At 45.5% G+C, this 23205-nt stretch overlaps 1 pseudogene; it reads right to left on the reverse strand.

Annotated features, from left to right (window-relative positions):
• Positions 1 to 12748: 12748 nt before the first annotated feature.
• Positions 12749 to 18769, reverse strand: LOC149364362 (uncharacterized; annotated as a pseudogene).
• Positions 18770 to 23205: the final 4436 nt, after the last annotated feature.

Below are 23205 nucleotides of genomic sequence, written 5' to 3' on the forward strand. Positions count from 1 at the left end.
GCGGTGGCTCAGTGGTTATGGCACTCGGCTGCTAACTCAAAAGACGCAGGTTCGATCCCGGCCGCGGCGGTCGAATTTCGATGGGGGCGAAATTCTAGAGGCCCGTGTACTGGGCGATGTCAGTGCACTTTAAAGAACCCCAGGTGGTCGAAATTTCCGGAGCCCTTCACTACGACGTCCCTCATAGCCTTTGTCGCTTTGGGACGTTAAACCCCGTGAACCAATAAACCAAACCGGAGCTCTGGACCTCCCGATTAACACCTCCACGGCCCACCTCACGGCCCTAGGGGCGCTCAACACCTACTCGTAGTTGCGAGAAGCTCATCTCATCCGCTGCGGATGAGATGAGCCACTCAGCCGCTGCGGCGGGTGCCTCGCCGAAGTGGTTTACCAGCAACAATCCACACTTTAGTAGAAACGCACGAAACATGCAACTTGCGCCGACACTTATACCGCAAAGAAACCGTATACTTCCGAGTACTGCCACTTTTCCGCATAAAAAGAAAAGAGGCGTGGTGACATTTCTCCGTGTACTACACTAGCTGCCAGAATTCTAACGTTGTGTTATTTTCGGAACGCACAGGAACTTACGGCACATACGACAGGGCGAGAATATAGAGATATTGGTCACTCCTATAAACTTAATCGAAAAAGAAACTCTGAGCAAAGAATATGTTTCCTAGCAGCCATTTTCATTCACGGCTACTAGAAGGGATATGGTGCACAGGATAGGAAGATTTCCGAGAAACTGGACAAAAATTTTACATTGTTGATTAACAGCTTTTTTGTGCCAGGGCTCTAAAATCGCGCAAATTCCGCTTCGGCTACATGGTCAAGTAGTAATAGATACCCGCAAAGCACCTCCAGCAGCAGTTAACACGACACTAGTTCTCTGCGCAGCAAATACTGAAGTTCGATAATGACCTGTTGTGTTTCTGCAGCATTCTTCGTACTGGACGCCTCCAGAATCCTGAACGCACAATCCGAAGGAAAGCACGGCAGCAACGAAGAGGGCCATACTGGACGCGGCAAAGATGGCCATACTGGACGACGACGCCATACTGGACGACGGTTACAGCTCAGAAACTGTCAAGCAATCCATATTTTAGTACCTTTTTGAACAGGATCGCAATCCCCCTCGTCTCTTGTAGCCCCAGTTAAGAAAAAATGTCATGTACCCAGGTGTATTACATAACTGCGTCAGAGTGGATTTCGTACTATGCTTCAGAAAACATGATAACATCAAAAGTAAAGCTAAAATGGCAAGAAAGGCACATATGTTAGTGTTTTTGTTCCGTGCTGATCTACATGGAAATGAAGAGAAGAAACAGTGCTTGCTGTGGTCTGAAAACGGGTGCTCAGCTCACAAAGTGTAAGAAATTACTGGATTTAGCATCGCTGTGATATGAGAGATTCAGTATTTATTTATTTATTTATTTATTTATTTATTTATTTATTTATTTATTTATTTATTTATTTATTTATTTATTTATTTATTTATTTATTTATTTATTTATTTATTTATTTATTTATTTATTTATTTATTTATTTATTTATTTATTTATTTATTTAATATACTGCCAGCCGTCTTTTGGTAGCCAAGGCAGGAGTGGTACAAGTGACCATCGTTGTATACATAGCAATGCAACGAACAAAGAAAGAAGCGAGAACAGTAGGAGCATAAGCAAACATTGCGTTGCAAAATAAAGGCGAAAAAAGTGGAAGAACACACATCGCACTTGCAAAAATTGCATGACAGCAGGTATGAAAGACTCATCATTTGTCAAGTAGACTATGTCACGCGTAAGCCCGTTCCATTCTGATGTAGTCTTTGAGAAAAAAGAAAACTGGTAAGCTTTCGTTCGACACTGTGGCACCGCGATCGACCTTATTGACAACTGCCGCGTGCACACACAAGCCGGAAAACGTGCCATCAGTCGTCTTTCCACTATAACTTTTCCGGGCTTTCGTACAAGTTATTTCTCCAAGCTCCACTGTGCACAAGTAGTACTGTCTATTGAGCCCACCACCAAAGACGGCAGAATTCAACACCATAAAAAAATAATAAAAAATAAAACAGACTCTTCCAGCAAGAGCATCAGGCAGGGACGTAGAGATTTCACTAATGGTATACCTGGCATCACACGCAAGAGCCAGCTGTAAGGTAACAAAAGAATGAAAAAGTGTTTCAACAGTTCAAGAAGTAAATTTATCATATCCGAAAATAAAAAATGTAATATTCACACGTTTGAAGTGCAAGAAATTCTCAAGAAACACGATTGGATTGCGAAGACCTGTGTACAGATAGCAGAACGGCTAAAGTATGCTGCCCAAAACCACATCACAGGCGATAGGCATGACCGGAGAATCTCCACTTGCATTGATATCTGCTTTAAAAATCTTTCGGCACACTTACACGCACTTCCTATTCTTTTCCTCTTTGATTTTTTGAGCTTTACTTAGCAGGATCTTGCTTCCGACGCACAGGTGTTCTCTTATGTTAATGGGATCATTTGTATCAAATCCAAGGCGACTAGCACTTAATTTTCCCTACCGAGCAGCACAGAGCAACATTTCGCGTACGTATTGAACACGAGGACAGCAGTAATTACAGTAGACGACGTATGCTGCTCTGTCAAAAACGCAATTTTCTTTTCATTGTATTATTCCAAGGAAGCAAAGTATCAGTGCTGCTAGTTGCAGGCTGAGTGAAAAATTAAAGTGCAGTGTCCACAAAAAATTCCCTTCATTTTTTTCCGTAAAAAACATTACACGCTGTATGGATCTCATGAGGGAGGACACAGCAGAGGCGTATTTCGCCATGGCTGCAGCTTCTATGACACAGCAATCTGTGTTTTCCATCGCGCGGAAATATTTACTTTCTGAAATTAAAGAAAACCACCGCTTCTTGGGCTTCTAGAACTCATATTCCACGAAATATCGCATTGATATAGCCCCGTGACTTTGATGGATCGGTCACCGCTGCTTCGATATTTCGACGTGATTGTGAATACTTATTTCGAGCAAGGTAATTGTTCTCTCCAGTGCACATATGCTTGTTGGCGCCTACGGTCTGACAGCGTTTGACCTGCAGGCTACATGGTGCAACATTTGAAGCCTGAAAACGTTGCTTGTCCCCTAAACATAAAGGACGCTGGTCGTCGACACAGGAACACAAGACAGGTGTTCGTGTCTCGTGGTGTTTCTGCGACTACGTGCTGCGTTCTCTGTGTTTAGATTTGCGCAACGTCTTCAACCTTCAAAATTTCTGCTCTTGCAGCGCATGAACAACTATTACGGAAGGAGCGCCTTTTTTCTCCCATTAGGAAAAACGTCTTATAGAGGTTCATAGTATACAATCGTAGTATAGTGTACGAACATGGAATCGCACAATACACGTATATGCTATACAAGCGCGTCGAAGAAAAGCTGGATTTTGCTAGCTTCTTAATTCACGTATTTGCTTATCCCTGTTCCACCTGTTCCAAGCACGTCCGATTGCAAACTTTTTAGCGGGAATGTAGTCGGTCGGCCGGCCGCGAAGGGGCACCATGTATGGCATATGTTCATGTGGACTAGGTCGTCTTCAGTCCTCGTCTGCTATCGCTTGTATAATACTGTCGGACCCGGATATATCGAAAAGTTTTGAACTATTAACTACAGCGAACACACGGCCACGGGTAATCCCTGTTAAAACTCAGTGTAAATGTATAGGAAAGTCGCACAGGATATCGAAACACAATTTCTCCGCTCTTTTGATATATCGAACTGCGCGCCGCTGCCCTGCATGCAGCACTTCTTCTAACAGCGCTCTTCAATTATTTTTTTATCTCCTACTGGCAACGCTTTATCGTTTTTATCCCCTACTGGCATACATGCGGTTGGAGCTACCTAAAAAGAAATAAAAATAATAAGCCCCGGCCTGCACCACATAAGTACAACAGGCTTAAACCAATTTAAAGATAAAAGAAAAGGCCCGTGGGCAATGATAATTTTCCACCCGTAGGTGGGAAAAAGGAAAAAAAAAATAGGAATCTGATCTCCCCTGGGAAGTAGCGGAAAGTATGGGCGAAATTGATGGGATGAATGGTTGTCAGGAAATGGGTTACGGGATTAAGGGATGGGAATGGGGACAGCGCGTTGTTCGTGCTCTGATCCTTTGTTTCGACTACATTTCTGGCCTGCCTGACCAGGGCAGGGAGAGCATCGAGATTGCCCAATAGTGCGACCCCGCTCATGGAATGCACGACCACCCACCGAACGCAACGGGCTCCAACCGCCGGAGACAGCAAAACCTAACTCGGGGTCAGCTACCTGGGGCCCCTCCACTACAGGGTATGTTTCCAACCTGCCAGCTACTAGCCGTCGAGTGCTTTTCGGGGTTTTTCATACACCGAAAGTATGTGCGATGTGATCCGGCCAGTAGAGGTTTAGGTCGTCAGCCTATCGGCCCACCGGCCCTCGGCACAATGACTTAACACCTCCGGGGGGATCCATCTGTGCTTCCAACCAACCAACCATGCACTTGTTTTCTCCCCTAGCTTGCTCTTCTCGTACTGAGGAGGGAGTGTCCAAGGCCGGGCGACCAGGCCACAAACCAATAACGTGGCTTAGGGTGAGATGATCCGGGCCTACTCCGCCGGTACTCCGCAACATCGACAGCTTTTACTGAACGTTTCAAGGTCGCACTATGCCCCTTATTGGCAGCGCTAGCGCTAAGAAACCGCGTGACGAGTTGAGTGGGGGGCTCGCTTGAGGGCGGCCTTCGGTCTCTTGTGCTCATTTTCCTCGCCACATTGCTGTCATTTGGTGAATACAACCTTATTAAAACCTAGGAGAGGCTCTCGCCTGGCGTACTTCGCATCCTTTAGCGGTTGAAATACGTTGCGGAAGTGGACGGGCAACAGAATTAGAGATCTAGGCAGTGGCGATTTCCAAAGTGCCGCACGCTGCGGCTTCGATTCGAAACTGGTTAGACCTGAGAGCACGCCGGCGGGCTGCATGTCGCCCCAAGAAACACGTCACTCGCGTAGGTGCAATGTATTATTGCTTCTAGATTGAGGATAAGATTATATAGTGCCATTTTTTATGGATCAGATTACCGACATATCGAACTATTTCGCGATCTCCGACTGTGTTTGTATCTCAAAGTGTTGAAAGCATTAGCCCAGCTGCCTACATAACGTGACTTTGTGTGCACCTTCTACCTGATCACTATGTCATTCACTATGTGCCATCCGAGCCTCGGCGTCAGCACGCTCGTTTCCCGCTATGCTGCAATGACTCGGTATCCTTTTCTAGATCGGAGATTGGAGCCTTGTTGGCGCATTTAATGCAAGCCGCAATGCAGTCGCACTGGCATGATTCGAGTCATCAACAGGACCGCGTCTGTAAGCTTGACGCTGGCTCACGATTACGTTTGCCTTCTATGGTAGTGCGACGTCATGGGACTTTACTCCACCGGTTACGGCTTGGCGTTGCCTACACCAAACACTATCTTCACAAGATCGGCATCGAAAGTAACCCAAATTGCGTACAGTGCCACACTCCAGAGACTATTGGACACCTTCTTTGCAAGTTCCCGAACTATACTACTGAAAGAAGAACATTGGAGGCGACCGTGAAACAACTGGACTCTCGCCCTCTCTCTGAGGAAACTCTTCTGGGCGCCAGGACGAGACGTTCTGATTGGTGGCTTGTGATCGTGCTCAACTTTATGTGTGAAACAGGCCTGGATACTCATCTGTGACCGCATGTGCACTACTTACATGGTTAATGACATGTGTCGGTGTTTGTGTTGCAGACACCAGTTTTATGTGCGTCTACTAACCGCGATGCGAGTGCCAGCCAGCCAGTGTTGTGTGTGTGTGTGTGTAGACATCACCCGTGAAACTCACTGTATTATGCCATCATCGACCTTCATTCGCACTTTCCTTTTCCTCCTCTTCCCTTTCCCCTGTGTGGAGTAGCAGGCCAGGGCCATGTTACCACCGGCCGACCTCTCCACCTTTTCCTCATTAAAATTCCTTTCTCTCTCTCTATGCCATTCATGTGATGAAGTTATATAGCGGTCATATCGAATGTTGTCCAAGTATGTATGGTAGCGGACTTTATGCTAAGTTTGAAGTGGTGTATGTACAGGCGGCCAAGTCTTTAGCTTGCGTTACTCGACTGCCACTTTTTCTGGGCTCCTACGTTTTACGACGAAGAAAACTCGCGGAAAGCTCAATTTTAAGCATGAGCTTAGTTATCCTGGGCTTAGGTTCGGCATTTTCGGAAGTCTGCTTCGTCATAAGCTGCAGGAGCACGGAAAACGCGGCTGTCACGCAAGCCAGCTAAGGATTTACTATACGCACTCTATACTCAAGAGCGGGAAAAGGCGTGAAATGTTTTTTGTTACAAGACAAGTGATCACAGTAGGCGGCCTTTTAACAATGTAACAAATGGCGAGACAGGTGCAAAGTGGTTAATTTCGAAGACAGTGGAACAAAACGAACAGCGTGAGATATCGGAAGGGTGAACATCGCACGTGTGTTTGTACTTTTTTTTTGGAGTAAGAGAGCTTCTAAGAAGAAGATCGGCGAACGTAGAACCTGAGAATGCAAGGGGAAATTTCTGCAGGCAATAGGGACTCGTTGAGCGGCAGGAAAAGAAAAAAGAGCAACAAAAAGCGCTTTTCAGGCTAGAGGCAACAAAACGAGAAAAGAGAACATGGCCGCAAGTAGCCTTTTCTATTTTCATAAAAATACATCAATTCCTGACCCCAGAAAATTAGATGTCATAGGGCGAAATAATATTGTCCTCTATGTCTAACGAATTGCGCATACAAAAGCCTGAATAATTTTACAGAATACCAAAATGTTTAGCTTCTGAACTCAAAACCCGGGACCTGATACAGCCTTCGGTTCAATTGAAGCTGCTTTCTGGCGCAAAAGCATACCCGAAAAAAAAACAGAAAAACAACAACATTGCACTTAAATATTTTCTGCCTTTTGAATATGACTGCAAGAAGATAGGTTCACGGCAAACACTTCATGATTTTATCGTGCAGTTATCGACAGGAAGCTTCCAGTGTACTTAATCTGTGAAAGTGGCCTCGCAAGCGTGCTGGCTTACCTTCAGCCCGATTCGTGCAGCTGCACTGACACTTTGCTTTTAAACATCTTCAGCGCTAAGCCATCAGCCAGCCTACACGTCGCAGCCACATGTGACATCAGCGGAGTCAGTGTGGCTCGCCAGCGGACTGCAGGACTACGTGAGACCATCAGTCATACGGGGCCGATGACTGCTCGAAGAGAGTGGCGACATCATTTAAGTGCTCAAGGCCGATGACTTGGCCATGATTTTCTGCATCTTTAGTCAGCCTTTTTATCTTTCAATCATACTGCTGTTCCTGCAGCTGTCACAATGACTATTTTGTTCTGAAATAATTAAAGCTGGCTTACAATACAGGCGGCTGTTCCATGTCCTTCGTCGCATAAAATGTAATTGGCGTCTGAACCCTTAAAGTTTCACTATAATCATGATAAATGCGCTACTTGTCTTCCTGATACTCTATGCTTGTTTAGTTATTACAGAATTTTTCTTCCTTTGTTCTTGTTCTCTCCGTGATCACGGAATATGGAAGGACTAGCAGTCCTTATATACTGTGTGCCAGGCATGTGGACGTTGCAGGTTTTTTTGAGATGAAACATAGGTCACTTTTTTCTCTCGAGCCTTTTCGGATCCCCACGATGAGAATAATATATAGAAGACATTTCAGACTCTTCTCCCTTTCGTACGCCGAAGAACCGCACCTCTCTCTCCGTCCCTCCTGAGTTCACCTGTAATTAGATGCGCCAGGTGATGGCGTCGGCCCTACTGAGGGTTTTCGGTGGAAGCTTTATTTTTTTTTTTAGTACTGCGTTATGTTTGCGTAAGGTAGCCGTGCATGCAGACGCACTGACGGCGCGGATTCGTACTTTCCGCGCCAGTGTTACAGAAATGAGGAATCTGCGAGTATCCTATACTTGAAATGGCTTACGTAGAGTTTGCTATTAGTTGCAATTCGTACCGTGCTTTGGCAGTTCGAAGCAACCAAATGGTTGTTAGAAAGTCGTGGAGTTTCCTGTTGCCCTGAGCATGCAGTTCAAGTGTTTGTGAACGGTTCTCAAGCTGCAATAGTTCCGTGCTCGCTAGTCTGAAAACGAAGTGCAGCACCATGTGGCGCGTCATTGTGCTCTACCTGTAGACAGTCGACGACTGGCCGTAAACGTGCTAGAGCAAAACCAAACGGGCGCTTGTGGTCCTATAGTTTTCGATTTGCTGTATACGATTAAAGTTCGGTGGCGCACAAGGAGACAGGGCTTGCAGAGAACAACGAGGAGGGCGCAGCTGCCGTACACGTGCGCTGCTGCGGTCGCAGCGTCTGCTTTTGAGACTTGAAAGGCGCATGGGGCAAGGAAAAGTTGATGACGCAAACGAAATCCCCAAAGCCAGCGCACGGAGCCATATCTCTTGCTGTGCGACCCACAAGCTTGCTTTCACGCGACTTAGTTTCGTTATCGCGCCACCACCTGCACGCTCCCAACGCGGCGTTGGAACTGTGTCAACAGCCGCAGGAAAACTCACATTGCCCACAGCACACGGAATATCATTAGGGAAATTTTCTGAAAATTCTCAAACCACAGCTTGCTTGCGCTCTTGTGAAATCGCATTTCACAAGCAAAAGCGGAAGCAAAAGTCTTAATTATGTGGAGGATTCTAACTAGGTCGCTATCATTCTCTGAGGACTAGGCCGTGAACTCCAAGCTCCCGGTAGAGCCCACCACGTGCGACCGTCTTTATGGCGACACCGCGGGTATGCAGGGGCCATAAGAGAGAACAAGACGGTTTGCCGGCGGCGAATCGCTTATCGGTTTATTAGTTGATGGGGTTTAAAATACCAAAGCGACTCAGGCTATCAGAGAGGCCGCAGTGGAGGACTACGGATAATTTCGACCACCCGGGAGTTCTTTAGCGTGCAGTACCCACACGAGCTCAATACGCCTATATGAATTTAGGGTTAACATTCTCAATATCTGCCTCGCGAGGGGATGGACGCGTCCGCGGGCGAAGTTAAGAATGGCAGTCGCGGCTCGTCGTTGTCTCCGTCCGGCCAGAGCCGGTCCCCACCGATTTTGGCGCATTTGCCCGTCGTCACTTTCGGTCATTCAGCTTCCGCTTCTGCGGTGCTGGCGATGCGCACTTGCGATTGGTTTGGGGACGGGAACATCTGCTTAAAGGAAAATACGTGGTGTCTGCTTCAAGGAAATTACTAAACGAAAATCAAGTGTTCACCACTAACAGTGTTGTTGCGATTGAAGGAAGGATGAAAAGGAAAGGGCATGGGCCTGCCCACTGGCTCAGCTGCCCCACAATCGCTGCCACGTGCAGACAGAGGAGAGGTGAAAGATGTGAGAGGAAAGATTGACAGAACAGACGCGCGTCGCAACAACCAACGTTCTTAATAATCTAAAAGCGTTGGCAACAACCGCGTCAGCCGAAGCGACGACGACGGTTGTAACAGATACCCCAACTCCCTCCGCCAACCCACTAACAGTGCAGTGGTGGATTGTGTATGCTGAGCTTGCAGTGGGCTGGCTCGGAGTAAAACTTTGCTCCCTCAAATCGCACAATACTGAGTTGCGCGTCGCCTCGACGATCTAATTATGAGGCTGTCTGCGATGCACAGGATTAAAGAGGCGCGCTCCATTACACCGTCAGGGAGTATACGTCGTTGAAGACTTTCATGCGAAGCTGTGCAATACAAAATAAAGCCTATGCCTGCACACCTAATATCTGCACTTCTTACCTTTTTCGTTGTAGGCGTGCAGTATCTTTGCTATTTTTTAGCAAACGGTGTGATGGCTCCATGGGAAGGTGACAGGGCCGCACATTTGACTCTTGAGTTTGTTTGCTGAACCGGAAGTAAAATTAAATATGCCGCACATGCAATTTCACTCTGCGTGGTACACGACTGCATTTCATCTTGACTTGCAGGATGAAGAAATGTATGCTTCGACTTGACATTCATCATGTCAAATATGTTAAAAATAACTAGCTCTTCCATCTGCATTATATAGGAAGCGTGCATCATTGAATAAATGGCACGAAACCTTTTTTATTATTAAACTGTGCCTTATACTTCTGTTCTCTATTTTTGAAAATGACAAATAGAGCGAATGCAAGGAAAATCAATCTAACGACCTTTACCGGTTTCTCAAAGAAAACAAAAAGCAGAATTAAAAAAAATTATTTTGACAAGCCGACAGCTGAATTAGATTGAAGAAACGTTCTTCATAAGATGGCGTTAAATGCAGTTTGATCGTCGTGAAATCACTGCGGGCGTGTCGTGTGTTAGTTAAAATATTAACGTTCATATTAAAAATATTAATAATTTGCATTCGTGTCATATTGTAAAGAAATGACGGAAGCTGCGGGAAAAAAGCGAGGACGCTTGAAAGAATTCACTACCTTTGGGGCAACAACACGCAGTAAGAAATACATCTGTCCTACACAGATAGTGCAAACTAAAAAGAAAAACACAACAAAGATACACAATAAAGAGCTTCGTACCACAACTGGCTGTGGTGTTGCTCGTGTCCAAGACTGGCTGCATTGAATTAACGCGTTCAATGATAAGTTTGAGCGGACGAAATTGAAAAACGAAGAACTTCAATATTTAAGCCAATGAGCCAGTTTAAAATTAATGGGAGCCAATAATTAAGCATTTATTGGCCGCAATTCTTCCACGCAGCCTGTATTGTTCAGTGTGGCTTGTAACGTTGTGAGTATGGGGTCTGGAATTGCTGTAGTGAGGCTAAGTGGGAAATAATGTTTAAATGCTCTTTTTGTTCAGTTATATAATATTTATTTACTTGTAATTATAAAGAATCAGCACGCTTACAATACTGAATATTCTAAAGAAGCGCTTGGTTTAATAACTCTCAGGTAAACCTGAGATCATAGCATCCTTTATTCAAGTTCTTTATTTCAAGTTTTTCAAGCTGCCTCTTTTGGGTGCCTTCCTGGAAGCCCAGAAAAAAACCACACAGCACCACGTAGAGCACCAGTCTCAGCTTGCAATCATTTGGTACGGTATGCCTTTGCAGAGACTAGCAAAAAGTCGCCGGAAGTATAATGAATTAGTCCCCACTATGGTTCTCAAAAACTTAGAATTTACGTTAACTCTAGCAGACGAAGGTGCCTTTATTTTTTGCATGTAACAATAAATACCAGAGGAATAAACATACAATGGAAACATGGCCAAAAAATTTGCGCTACCAACAAAGGGATAACTATATTTGATGGAGGGAGCGAGTTGAAAGTCGCATGTACTTGATTAAACACAAGGCAGTAACCAGAGCTGCTTATAGGAATAGGCGCGGCTCTGGCGGTAAATTTAGACAGTACTCGCCTATTGGCCACAGACCATACTCCAAAATTTACTATAGTGATTTCTTTAAGGAAAGATGGCAATGTGCCCCCATAAAAATCAACTTTAGTTTGTGTTACGGCTTCTTTGTACTCGCTTTCAGCTTAGACATATGCAGTCCAGCTCACAACACAACTCATCTTTGTAGCTCATCGAAATACCTTTTTTCTTTGTTTAGTATACAGGAGTATGGGCGTGAAATGTAATAGGTCTTTTGTGGAAGTTACTAAAGGGGACAAAGGTCTTTAAGACACGTGAGGTGAAAAGCAAGCCCATAGCTATATTATTAGCTGCCGGACTGAGAATAGTGGACGTGAAAATCAAACTTGCGTTTTTTTAGTGTGCGGTACTGAAAGAATTGACGGGATCGCCGACAAACATGGCGGCTATGGGCTTATATCGCTTTCTGATTGTCCTAGCACTTTTTGCTCCGATAACACTTGTTAGTTAAGTTAGTTGTTGCTTGAACAAAGAACAGTGTTTCCTCTAACTTTCGTGTATGAAAGATAGGAATTAAAGTATTGACGGGATTTTCTAATTCAGCAATGAAATTGGCAAAATCTGTGCTCCTAGAGTCACGAATAAGTTTTGTTGATCCATATGGAGTTATTGAAGCCTTCAGACTGCAGGGAGTAATTCTGTTCAACTGGCATATATGCTTTAGGAAGCGGAAAGGTAGGATGTGATAGTGAGAATAAGATCTAATGCCATGCATCTTGTACAGCGCATTACCGTGCACCTTGTAATAAGATCCAATAACGTGCATCTTGTAGGTAACACAAGGCTAGAAACAGGTTTCAGAGAGAAGCGAAGTGTATGAGCTACGTTTTCAGCTTTAGCAATGCGGATGTTTGATACAAACTGTGCCCCACTGCGGTCACACCAGCAATATGTTTGCATGAACTGTGATATTTGTAGCTCATAACGTCGGGTATATTAACGAAACACAGAAATGTCCACTTTTTCTAAATAGGTGAGACGCTGCAACTTTGTTTGAAGCAACTGCGAGAAAAAGTACTTGTAACAACTTTACGCAAATGTAGCCGCATTCAGCATGTTTCGAATACGCGTGAGGTCAACTGCTAGGTCCAGCCTAGAGAGCCATTAATGAATGAGGCCAGAAGGTGGGCTGCACTTCTGTTATAAAAGTAAATTTATTCGGGCTTTATAGAACTTCCCTGCTTACGCAACACGCTAGTGATACACATAAAAACGATTAGGACGAACAACACATCTTGCAGTTGCAAAGGGTGGCACATGTGGTTTCGTTAGGAAAAGCGCGTACTTGCGGCCTTAATTCAGGGTGACGTTGACGTTGGCACAAAACATCGTGCCCCTGTCGCCAACAGTTCTGAGCCTCAGGATCCTTTCTCCCTGCAGACATCAGAGAATAAGGCGAATAAACGAAGTTTATTGAAATGAAGCCAAGACTGGCAGGCTCGTAGAGTTAAGCAGCGCATCAGTTTTCAACCGATCCTTAGAGTACAGAAACATAATACTCATGACACGCTAAGGCATGCATTTCATTCAGGATGAAAGGCACCTTGGACTGGAGAATCGTGGCTATTCTGATCTTGACTTGCACAAAATGCCCATATCGCTATCACTAACGACGAGTTGCTTGCTTTTCGTAAGATCGCACAAGTTTACCCAGCGGACAGTTCGCCGCCGAAGCCTTCGTCCGCTTTCCTGCCTGTTTGCCGCCAGTGCAACGTAACAATATGATATGCTAAGACGTTCAAGCCAAACAGAAATCATGGCCGCCGATGACGATGTGGGAACGAACAGAGTAAGCCGTAAAACATTGGACCTTACAGTTCTCCTTGTTGGCTTGTCTACATGATATACTGTGGAAACCTTTATGATGTCCTTATTAAGACATTTTCAGTTTATGTACGTTAGACCGGAACGTATAATACTGGAAATTTAAAAACTGTCCCTTGAACGCTGATTTGCTGGTAAGTATCCACGCTATTTCACAGTGAAGTGATGAAATCGCAGGCAGCTCATGCAGACTCAATGCCGTCGGCGCAAGATCCTTAATAACAAAATAATCGAAGACCTAATATGAGCAATACGCAATTTCATCGATGCACGCAACTTCTGCGCTTAGTTCAACAAGACTTGCTGAAGAAGGGTTGCCCGCAACTAGAACGCTCTCTGGAAAATGCAACCTATTGAAACGCCGAAGTTGTGCACACTTAGCATTACATGGCCAACTTACTGGATTCACAAAATCCGGCGCGGGGATTTCCATGCTCCAGGTGTACCTCTTGCTCTCGGCGAGGGGACACTTAAGAAGGCGATGGCACAGGTTGTATTCCAGGCGGGGAAAGGGCATCATAATATCGGCCCACGAGCTGATCGCGGCGTCAAGGAATAAATCATTGGTGTTTTGGCCTGTGAGAAACGCAAAAAGATACGCGAGTTAATAGCAGTGATCGAAGCGCTCCAGGATGAAATAAGCGCAGCCGAACACGCGCAGACATTGATGCTGGATATACTAAACCTCGTCAAAAAATTGGATGACATTGGATTGTATGGCATCACTCTGTGCACTATTCGATCAGTGGACCTTCATGAACAAACATAGGAATTAATATCATGTTTTGCTGGAAAGAGTGAGGAGGCGGTGAAGGAAAATTGTAAAAGCTTAAAGTGCACCTTCTTGGGGAAAGTATGTTTTAAATACGTGAGAACCGCATTAGTGTTTTCTGTGGCAATCAGTAAATTGGTAAATTGTTTTTTTTTGAGGTAATGAAATGGCGCAGTATCTGCCTCACATATCTCGGTGGACACCTGAACCGCGCCGTAAGGGAAGGGAGGAAGGTGGGAGTGAAAGAAAAAAAGAGAGAAAGAGGTGCCGTAGTGAGGGTCTCCACGTGGCAGTTAGGCTATTTCATTCTGCATGTTCCGTCTCGGTGTCTAAAATATTGCCGCAACGCATTACTGGCGCCGCCTAGTAGTCGCGCTCAGGAGGCTGGCGCGCGCTCTTCTTGGCCCGTGAGCTCGCTCGCTAGTCGGTTAGCCGGCCGGGCCGTTTCCGCTGGCGCTTGGACGTTGTGGCAAATACAAACCTGCCTACCTGCTTCTGTGACAATATCCGCTTTATTTCCTCATGTTTTTCTGTTCGAAGTCGATGATCTTGCCCTTTTCGTAAAATGGCAAGATATTAGTAAATACGAATAGAGATCTAAACTACTGACGACATCTCGAAACCCAGCATATAGATTTCCTTACAGGGTTAGTGGTATGGTCGGGTCAGGGAAAGAAAAACGTGGCTCACCGTTGCCGGTGCTTCTAATAAGCTTACGTTCGAAAAAAAAAAAAAACAGATATGGACGCCAGGTGCCGAAATGACAACGCCAACGGTGATTTTTTTTTTCTATGTCTCGATGTACTATGTGTACAGACAGAGAAATGACTTATTTAGCGTATCTATTCCGCAGAAATCCTTTGAGAATGATTGGTTACGTCGAAAATATTCCGGGTGGTTTGGCTATCTTTTAAAATTAATGACGTGTGTTAGGCTCATGTACTGCCGGAGACAAAAGTATCCATGACGAATGTATGGCGGTGTATTGGCACATAAGTGCGGCTTGACCCAACGACCGCCTGATTTCACTAGCAAACATTAGAGAAGATAAGTCCCGCTTTCACCTTGACAAGCGGGTAGTGCCAAGTCACCGGCCGATAATGCAGCTCTGCGCTTCATTTGAAGCACGCGTGTACTGGAGTCTTTTGTCTCAAACAGTAAATACCATCAACCTATCACTTTAATTCACGCAGTTTCTTGAAGAACTTTCTGGCCTCTATAACGAAACTAGACAAATGGTAGTTGAGGCGTCAAAAATGAATAAGAAAATTCAGAGAAGTGCAACCTGAGACATCTTATTCGTTTTAAAATTTCTACGATTACTACTTGCATTTCAGAATTAACCATTGAGTAAATTAGCCGTTACGCTACTTACAGGGCAATGAGAGGTTTCTGACAGCGCACAGAACTAACCTGAAGTGAACGTAAACTTGATCTTGATGGTCGTGTTACGGTCGAGGATGCAGGAATCATGGTTGCACGACTTGATTTGGAGTGAGAGGTCCTTGGAAAGGCAGCCTGCAGGAAAGGCTGGAGTGCCACGTATGGTATGTACTTAAGTGCTTGTCGTATGAACAACTTACTGGAGGCGACATAAGCGAAAAATTGAGAAGATGCGGACCAGGTGGAGAACACTGATAACAATTGGGTGGCATTTTCTGTTGGTATATAAATTTCTTTCGCTCTTTCATATATTGTTAGCCTTTTCTGGTGCACTGACTACGTCACATTCATCGCACAAGAGCGGGCTATTAATATGCCAGTGCTATTTTTCGAACTGCGCTCAAGACGACTCCGTTATAGTTAGAACTAAGGAAAGAGGCAACCATCTGGCTAATGTTGCGTCTTTCGGGACAGCAGCCGAGCGCCATAACCCCTAAGCCACTGCGGCGGGGCCTTTTGCGTTGAAGAAGAAGAAGAAGAAGAACTTTATTTTCCACCGATGTTCTTAACGCACTGACGTAATTTATTTCATAAACAAAACAAAAACAATAACAAGGTCTTCGGCGGGGGCCAACCTATAATGACATATCGAATGAATTTCTTACACTCTGCATGCGAGCATCAAATTGAAAATATAGCATCAAATCTGTACATTGTCTTCTGCAGGGGTGACGGTTTCGAAACGCCACTGGTTGCTCAAACCTTGCGACGTCGTGAATCATGATAGTCACGGTCTGGGCAGCGAGACCGATTTGCTGTGGTCAAAAGTAATCCAGAATTATAGCGTGAACGAAACAATATACATGCATGAAATAGTGAGCGCCTTTTATTTTAGGATGAAAGTGCCTAATCCAAAACGAAGTCGTGAAAAATTGAGGAAAAAAGCAGAAGCAAGCTTACAAGAGTGAGTTGGCAGGCTAGTTGTTTATTTTGTATGGTGTGGGAACAACGAAACATTGAAAGACGGACGGACGGACCGACAAAGGGCAAGCGGGCAAGAGGGTGGGAGGACGAGCTGGAGAACGGACGGACGAAAGCGCATGCAGCAGACAGACGGAGAAAGGCGGATTGCGTTGTTAGTGAAAAAAAAGCCCGGGCTCCGAGATCCAGGCTCAAGCGCTTAGCTCCAGCTCCTTCGACTTCCATTGGCACTATTCAGAAACGAGGTGGCAATATACAGCGTAGTATCTGGGGATAATATTTCGTTCAGAACAGGGGCGTAGCCAAAGGGGAGGGGGGGGGGGGGGGGGGTGTCGTGTCTTGCGAAGGGAAACGACACTGTAGCCGAGGTGCAACAAGAACTCGGGTTTATTGTCAGCCGGCCGACAGACCGCGCGTCCCGCTGGTCGACGACTGCCCGTGCAAACCAACACGCATGTGCTTATATCGAGATACAGACAGGCAAGGGGGCGGTGCCCAAACACCGGCACGTGGCCGTGAGTTGGCCGTTTGCTTATCGTGATACAAACACTATAGGGGGCTTATGGGGCTTCAGCCCCCCAGAAATTTTTTCGAACTCTCACCGACCGCAGCATGGCCCAAGTACATATCGCGACTTCTGCTATCATAGTTTTGTTTTTGCCTGGATCGTCTGTCTTTCCGTGTGTAAAGTTTACTATCTGTGACTGCGCAAGATGTTTATTTGCCTTGTTTGACGCATTATATGGACTGACTTTTGCTTAGACACGTAGATGTAATGGCGGCATACGGGTATTTACATATCTTGTTGCGAGGTTTTGTGTATACATACAGTGATTTTGTTTCCAGCCACACTTTTTTTGTCCTTTGTCAAGTTGTTCAGTCAGGCATGTTGCTGGGCTAGTTGGTTGAGCATCTTGAAATTTGGAATAAAAGTGGCTGAGGCTTAGCTAAGGTTAAGCCTAGTCAGATGCGAAGCATATTGATGGCTAGGCTTGATAATACGTGGCTTTCCTTGGTTGACGTTCATCCCGCTCTTCATCGGTCTCTGTGGCACGCTGAAGCTTTCGCTTCTCGTTCAAATCAGCCCTGCTTCTAGGCGGCATCCCAACACCTGGCCGCCTCGTAAGTGCTCGGAGAGCGAGGCAAGCTCAGCTTTATACCGCTGCTGTAGCGTCACGTGGTCAGCTGCAGCGCCTCTGATGTGGAGCCTCCACCGCCGCGGCCGACCGCGCGAGCCGGCAGCCCATCCTCCTCTGCTGTGACGTCATGTTGTCACGTGGTCAGCCGCCGCGCCTCTGATGTGGAGCCTCCACCGCCGCGGCCGACCGCGCGAGCCGGCAGCCCATCGCTCCTCTGCTGTGACGTCATGTTGTCACGTGGTGTCACGTGGTCACGCTAAAGGTCAATGGTAGCTCCACCGCCGCGCTCGACGGGCTGTAGTGTAGCTCTAGTAATATGCTTCGCATAAAAACACCTTGGCGCAAATAACTTCACAATTTCCTCGTCTTTTATGACTTCGTGAAATTATTCGCACCAAGGTGGTTTTATTCAAAATTTCAAGTTGTCAAGTTGTAGCTTCGGAATTCTAACATTCCATTTTATCTTCGCACTTCTAATGCATATTTTGCAGAACTCCTCGTTGGTTCATGTGCTCGCTGTTGCGACTAAAATTTTGGTCCAATTACCCGCAATACATCACCGGTGACAGCTGCTGATGCGCAGTACACTGGAACGAAGGACAGCGTCATTGAGATTTTTCCTTGGCCGTTGCATATGTACAAAAATGTAAAGGTTCTTGAGCGACAAAGATTAAAATATTTGTCCTCTACTTGCGCATTTCATTGCCTTCACGTTTTTCATATCAGTGGCATGCGCTGCTTTGTTGGTTTCGGTCTGATATAGTTGTAGACTTCGTGTGATATTTTCTTTACTTCGGAAATACGCGAAAAGATGGAAGCATTGGTATCAGCTAAGCCTGCCAAGATTTTTAAGACATACGAATGTACCTTCTTTGATATTAAAAAATACCCATTTCACTTGTCAAGACAGTGAGTAGCTTTATCTAATAAACAACGTCATTTTCAATGGGAATGCAGTTATTATTTTTGCGTTTGATCACTCCACAAATTCTATGAGGAGGCCGCGCTGCAACATGAGCCCCCCCCCTCCCACCGAACACAAAATTTCTGGCTACGCCACTGGTTCAGAATGATGTTTCCGCGCAGAAAAAGTACAACAGAATATTAATTTCAGTACTGACCTGTTGGCGGTTTACAGCACTTCTCATACTTGACGTCTGCGTGATCGCCGAGGGCCAATCCGAAGAATAGCACGGCAGTGGCCCAGAGAACCATCTTTGACAGCAAAGATCCTGTACGCCCACCCGTCGGCGGCACGGACACAGTGGAGCCGTGCAGTATTGCAGATTGCTACAGCTACTCCAGGAAACCAGATGCAGATACCCGTGTGCATGTCTGCCATTATCGTGATAATTAAAACACACCGGGCGTGCGTCTCATTGCGCTATGCCGCTATCTTATCGGCTCATTGCCGGGTGGTCGTTCTGAGAAGTTGCGCGAAATAAATGACTATTCGTAGCTTGTGGAAGCCGATATATGCAGTGTAGGTGTAACTATGATTATGTACAGACGTAGACTTACGATACTCTGTTCGAAACGCCATCTTCAAGAGAGTTTATTTTCAAATGGAAAACATTGTCGATATCAGTTTAATTGCGCGATAAACGTAAAATAACATCGCAATAGCGAAAGAACAGCCCTAGCTTTTTCTTTCCTCAAAGAAATCACGTAACGCGCTGTATGTAAGTCATGAGACAGGACACCGCAGTAAAACTTCTTTTTGGGCTAGTTGGTGCATTCTGAACCTATGAAAAGGTACAGCGCCGAACCATGCAACCACAGACGAAGAAAGGAGAAGACACAAGCGCTGTGTCTGTGTCAGGACACCGCAGATGTGCAGGTGTCATTGGCTGGAGCTTTCATCTCACCGGTATCGGCGTTTTCCATCACGCAGCAGTATCCTATGTTGTCAAAAAAAAAAAAAAAGAACTCTACCACCGCTTTTTGGGATTTGAGGGCATGTATCTCATGACATTATTTTATTGATTTAGCCCCGTCATAGTCGAATTTGATGGATCAGCCGCCATTGGCTGGAGATTTCAATGTGAGCGTGCTTATTTATACTGGGGCCGCTGTTCTCGCCAGCGCGCATGGGGATTTTGGCATCTGCCTGAATTGATTGTCCTCACTTTCCTGCAACTTACCCACGTAGGAGACCTGTATTGTTCGTTTTGGCAGAACGACCTCTTCTCAGGTCACTGTCCTTGAGCACCTTCTCGCTGCTTTGGCGGAGGACTTTTGACCTCCTTACCTTCAAGCACAGGGACTCGGACGAAGGAAATTTTAATAAAACAAGCCGCGGTGGCTCAGAGGTTAGGACACTTGGCTACTGAGCCGGAGTTCACGGGTTCGAATCCGGCCACGGCGGCCGCGTTTCGATGGAGGCGAAACGCGAAAGGGACCGTATGCCGTGCGATGTCAGTGTACGTTAAAGATCCCTAGGTGGTTGAAATTACCCCGGAGCTCTCCACTACAGCACCTTTTTTCCCTTTCTTCTTTTACTCAAAACTGCTTTCTGGGTCACTTGGTGCATTTTGAATCTAAGAAAAGGAGCAGCGCTAAAGCATGCAACACGGAAGAAGAAAGAACAAGACACAGCGCATGTGTCCTGTTCTTTCTTCTTCTGTGGTTGCATAATTTAGCGCTGCTATTTTGCTTAGATTCATCAGGGAGGCTCACCAAGCGTAATGAACGAGAATATATGTTTGGTGGGAAAGTTTGCGTGCGTTAAGAGAACTCCTCGAACGCCAAAAACAAAATCAAACGATTAAAGACAGTTTTCTCTAGTTTCGCATGAAACTATTGTAGATGCCGTGAAATAGGCTAGAACTTCAAAGAAATTTGTCCTCCTTAGTTAAGTAAGCGAGCGGCGGGAGAGAAACTTTGCTTCGTTTTGTGGAATCTTAATCCTACATTTCCCAAATTATGAAGTGATCGAAAGAAAAATCATTGCATCCACATTATGCTGACTAATGGGCCTGTAAATTCAAATCCAAATATAAAAAAATCTCTTAGTGCCGCAATAGTTCGAGAGCTTGGTATGTCGCCACTGAGCTACAATCAGCATCTAGACCATTTTGCGCAGTTAGTCCAAGCTGTGTAAAAGAACAAATCGAAGACCTTGATTCAACTAAATAGACAAGTGACAGGGAACAATTTTTATCGAAAAATTATCCTATTTTCTCGGCAGCATCTGACAGAAAACGAGAGACGATGAATTGCTGGACGATGGTTGAAAGTCACACTTTCCCGATCCCTTTTTCTTCGCATTTCTTGCTCACAGCGACGTCAAACATTTTCACCGGAGCGCGTTGGTTACTGAGAACATGTTGACCTCAAAGTTTTCATCCAAGCTCTATGTAGTAATGAGTTTTTGGCTTGCAAACGGTGCGTAGCGGATTAGCCACACTGTGCATTAAAGGATTAAAATATCAAACTTTCAGTTTCAGACGCACGATCTGATGTAGATCTCGGTGCAACTCTAGGCACATTCTGGCACAATAGCATCCAAGGCAAATACAGCGATTAAGCGTTTCTCATATACGACCGTGAGAAGACAAGAGAACGGAAAGCCTTTATCTCCTTGTGCAATTGGCAGCAAAATGCGTAAAGTAAACGAACATTTTTCTGCGAATTGCATAAGCCGCCACGCTAGGTACCTTATCTTGAGCTTGCTTTGTGCAGCTCTATTTAAGCTACGCTTTGATATCACTGCCAATGTTACGCCTGCAGACAACTTACGCCCCATCTCTGACATCATCACATCACGGACGGCAGTTGTTCGCCAGATGACCACGCGACTATGAACCCATCCATCATATCGGCCGATGCCTGCGCTGAAATTGCAGTGACGTAATGTTACAAGCGCTCGCAGCTATCTGTAAACCTCCTGCGTGATTACCGGCTGCTTCTAATCCTTCTCACGCAGTCCTGTATTCTTTTAATGGGAAAACATTGTGTGGCTCACTGGCAACGAAAGCCGGCGTCGGTGTTGACCAGCAGCAGTGGTACCAAAAGTCCCAGGTGACGTCACGGTGGCGTCAAAGAAAAGAGAAATTTCTCCCACAGGTGCAGGGAATCGAACCCAGGTCTTTGAGCACGAGGCGAGCACGCAACCCAAGGGCCACAAAATCACGTTGCATCTTGGCGAACAAAGGGGATCATAGTGTATGCGCTGCCTTACGACTGTATGGTAATGAGTAGGCGTGTCATTATACAGGAAGAGAAAAATAAACAGAATTAGAAAAAGGAAATCAAGCAAATAAAAACTATGTTCTCGCATTCAAAGCACGTAAGTATCCTTAAGTGCCCTCCTTAATTTTTAATATTACTCGTATTGCTGCTACTGTCCTAACGTCCCTTTTCATTTCAAATGTCTCAAGCTCTCTTCCGATGCGCGCTACCCTTCGTCGAGACCGTCAACAGCAGAGCAGCTGAGGGCAACACTAGATATTAATCAAGTGCTACAAGCCCCCGCGTGAGATTGAAGGCGAAGGTTGTCGTCACTCAGGGCACTCTGGCTGCAAGCGAGCGGCGCGAGAGAACAGCGCCGAGGTGCGGCCCCGCAGCCGGATCCGCTGCCCTGAGCGGTGGACCATTTACTTTTCTGGCGGATGGTACAATCATGTTTAAATTCATGTCTCCACTCAAGGAGATCTTCAGTTTTTGTTCCGTCACATATTCTAAAAGTTCCTCTAGGAAGGTTAAAAAACGGCTAAATGTACCAGATGGCGGTCTGTGTATCACGCAAAACAAATTGTCAAGGTGTCGTAAGGTAAGCATTTCAAAATCAGGAGTAACAGCACAGAACTTCTCTACGGTATCACACAGCAGGTTATCTTTTACCAGCATAGAAACACCACCGCCTCTCTTGTCCTGACGATTGCGCTAGAAGCACTGATAACCAGGTGGGCAGAATATAGCCGTTTCGCGTTCATACCATGATTTGCGTTCATACAGTGAAAGACTGCAAATACTTCTAGCAAAGCATGCATTTCATTCTTTTTGCTTCTTGAAGATCGGACGTTTCGACGAAAAAAGGATAGAGCTGGTTTTTCCTTCTGACCAATTCATGAATTTGCTGTGGTAGAAAATCCATGTTTACAGCATGCATGCGGCACGGATAAGCTGTAACATTTCAGGCAATCTTGGACAGCTGATTCTTGCTAGTGATAGGAATAACTTTTCTCGTTTCAGTTTGCGAACGTAAATTTTTCCATTCTTGATCCAGGCGTATTTGCACCCTCGTTCCTTTTTCGCGACATTTACAGCACCGAAGAGGCGCTTCAATGCCGGACACAGGTGCCCATTGACAAAAATTATATCCCCTTGTTCTATCGCTAGGACACGAACCCGCGCTTTCTTGCTTTTTCTAAGAAAGAGTTGTGCGGAACTCTGCGAGTAAACTGCACAATTATGTTAGGGAAGGCAGAATTCCCGATGGTCTGAACCCGACGGCAGAGTTAAATGTCAGTGCCCTTCAGAGGCATCCCGATTACTTCACCCAACTGTTTTGTTAGTTCGTGCAGGTTTTCACCGTGTACCTCTAGCACTCCTTTAATTTCGATATTCAGGCACCGCGAGCGTTGCTCGTTTTGCATGAGTCGGGATTCCTGTTCTTTTACTTGCGTATAGAGGGCTTCGCGTTCTTG

The sequence above is a fragment of the Amblyomma mixtum genome, chromosome 2, assembly GCF_055824585.1.
Source record: "Amblyomma mixtum isolate Tamu chromosome 2, ASM5582458v1, whole genome shotgun sequence".
Taxonomy (NCBI): domain Eukaryota; kingdom Metazoa; phylum Arthropoda; class Arachnida; order Ixodida; family Ixodidae; genus Amblyomma; species Amblyomma mixtum.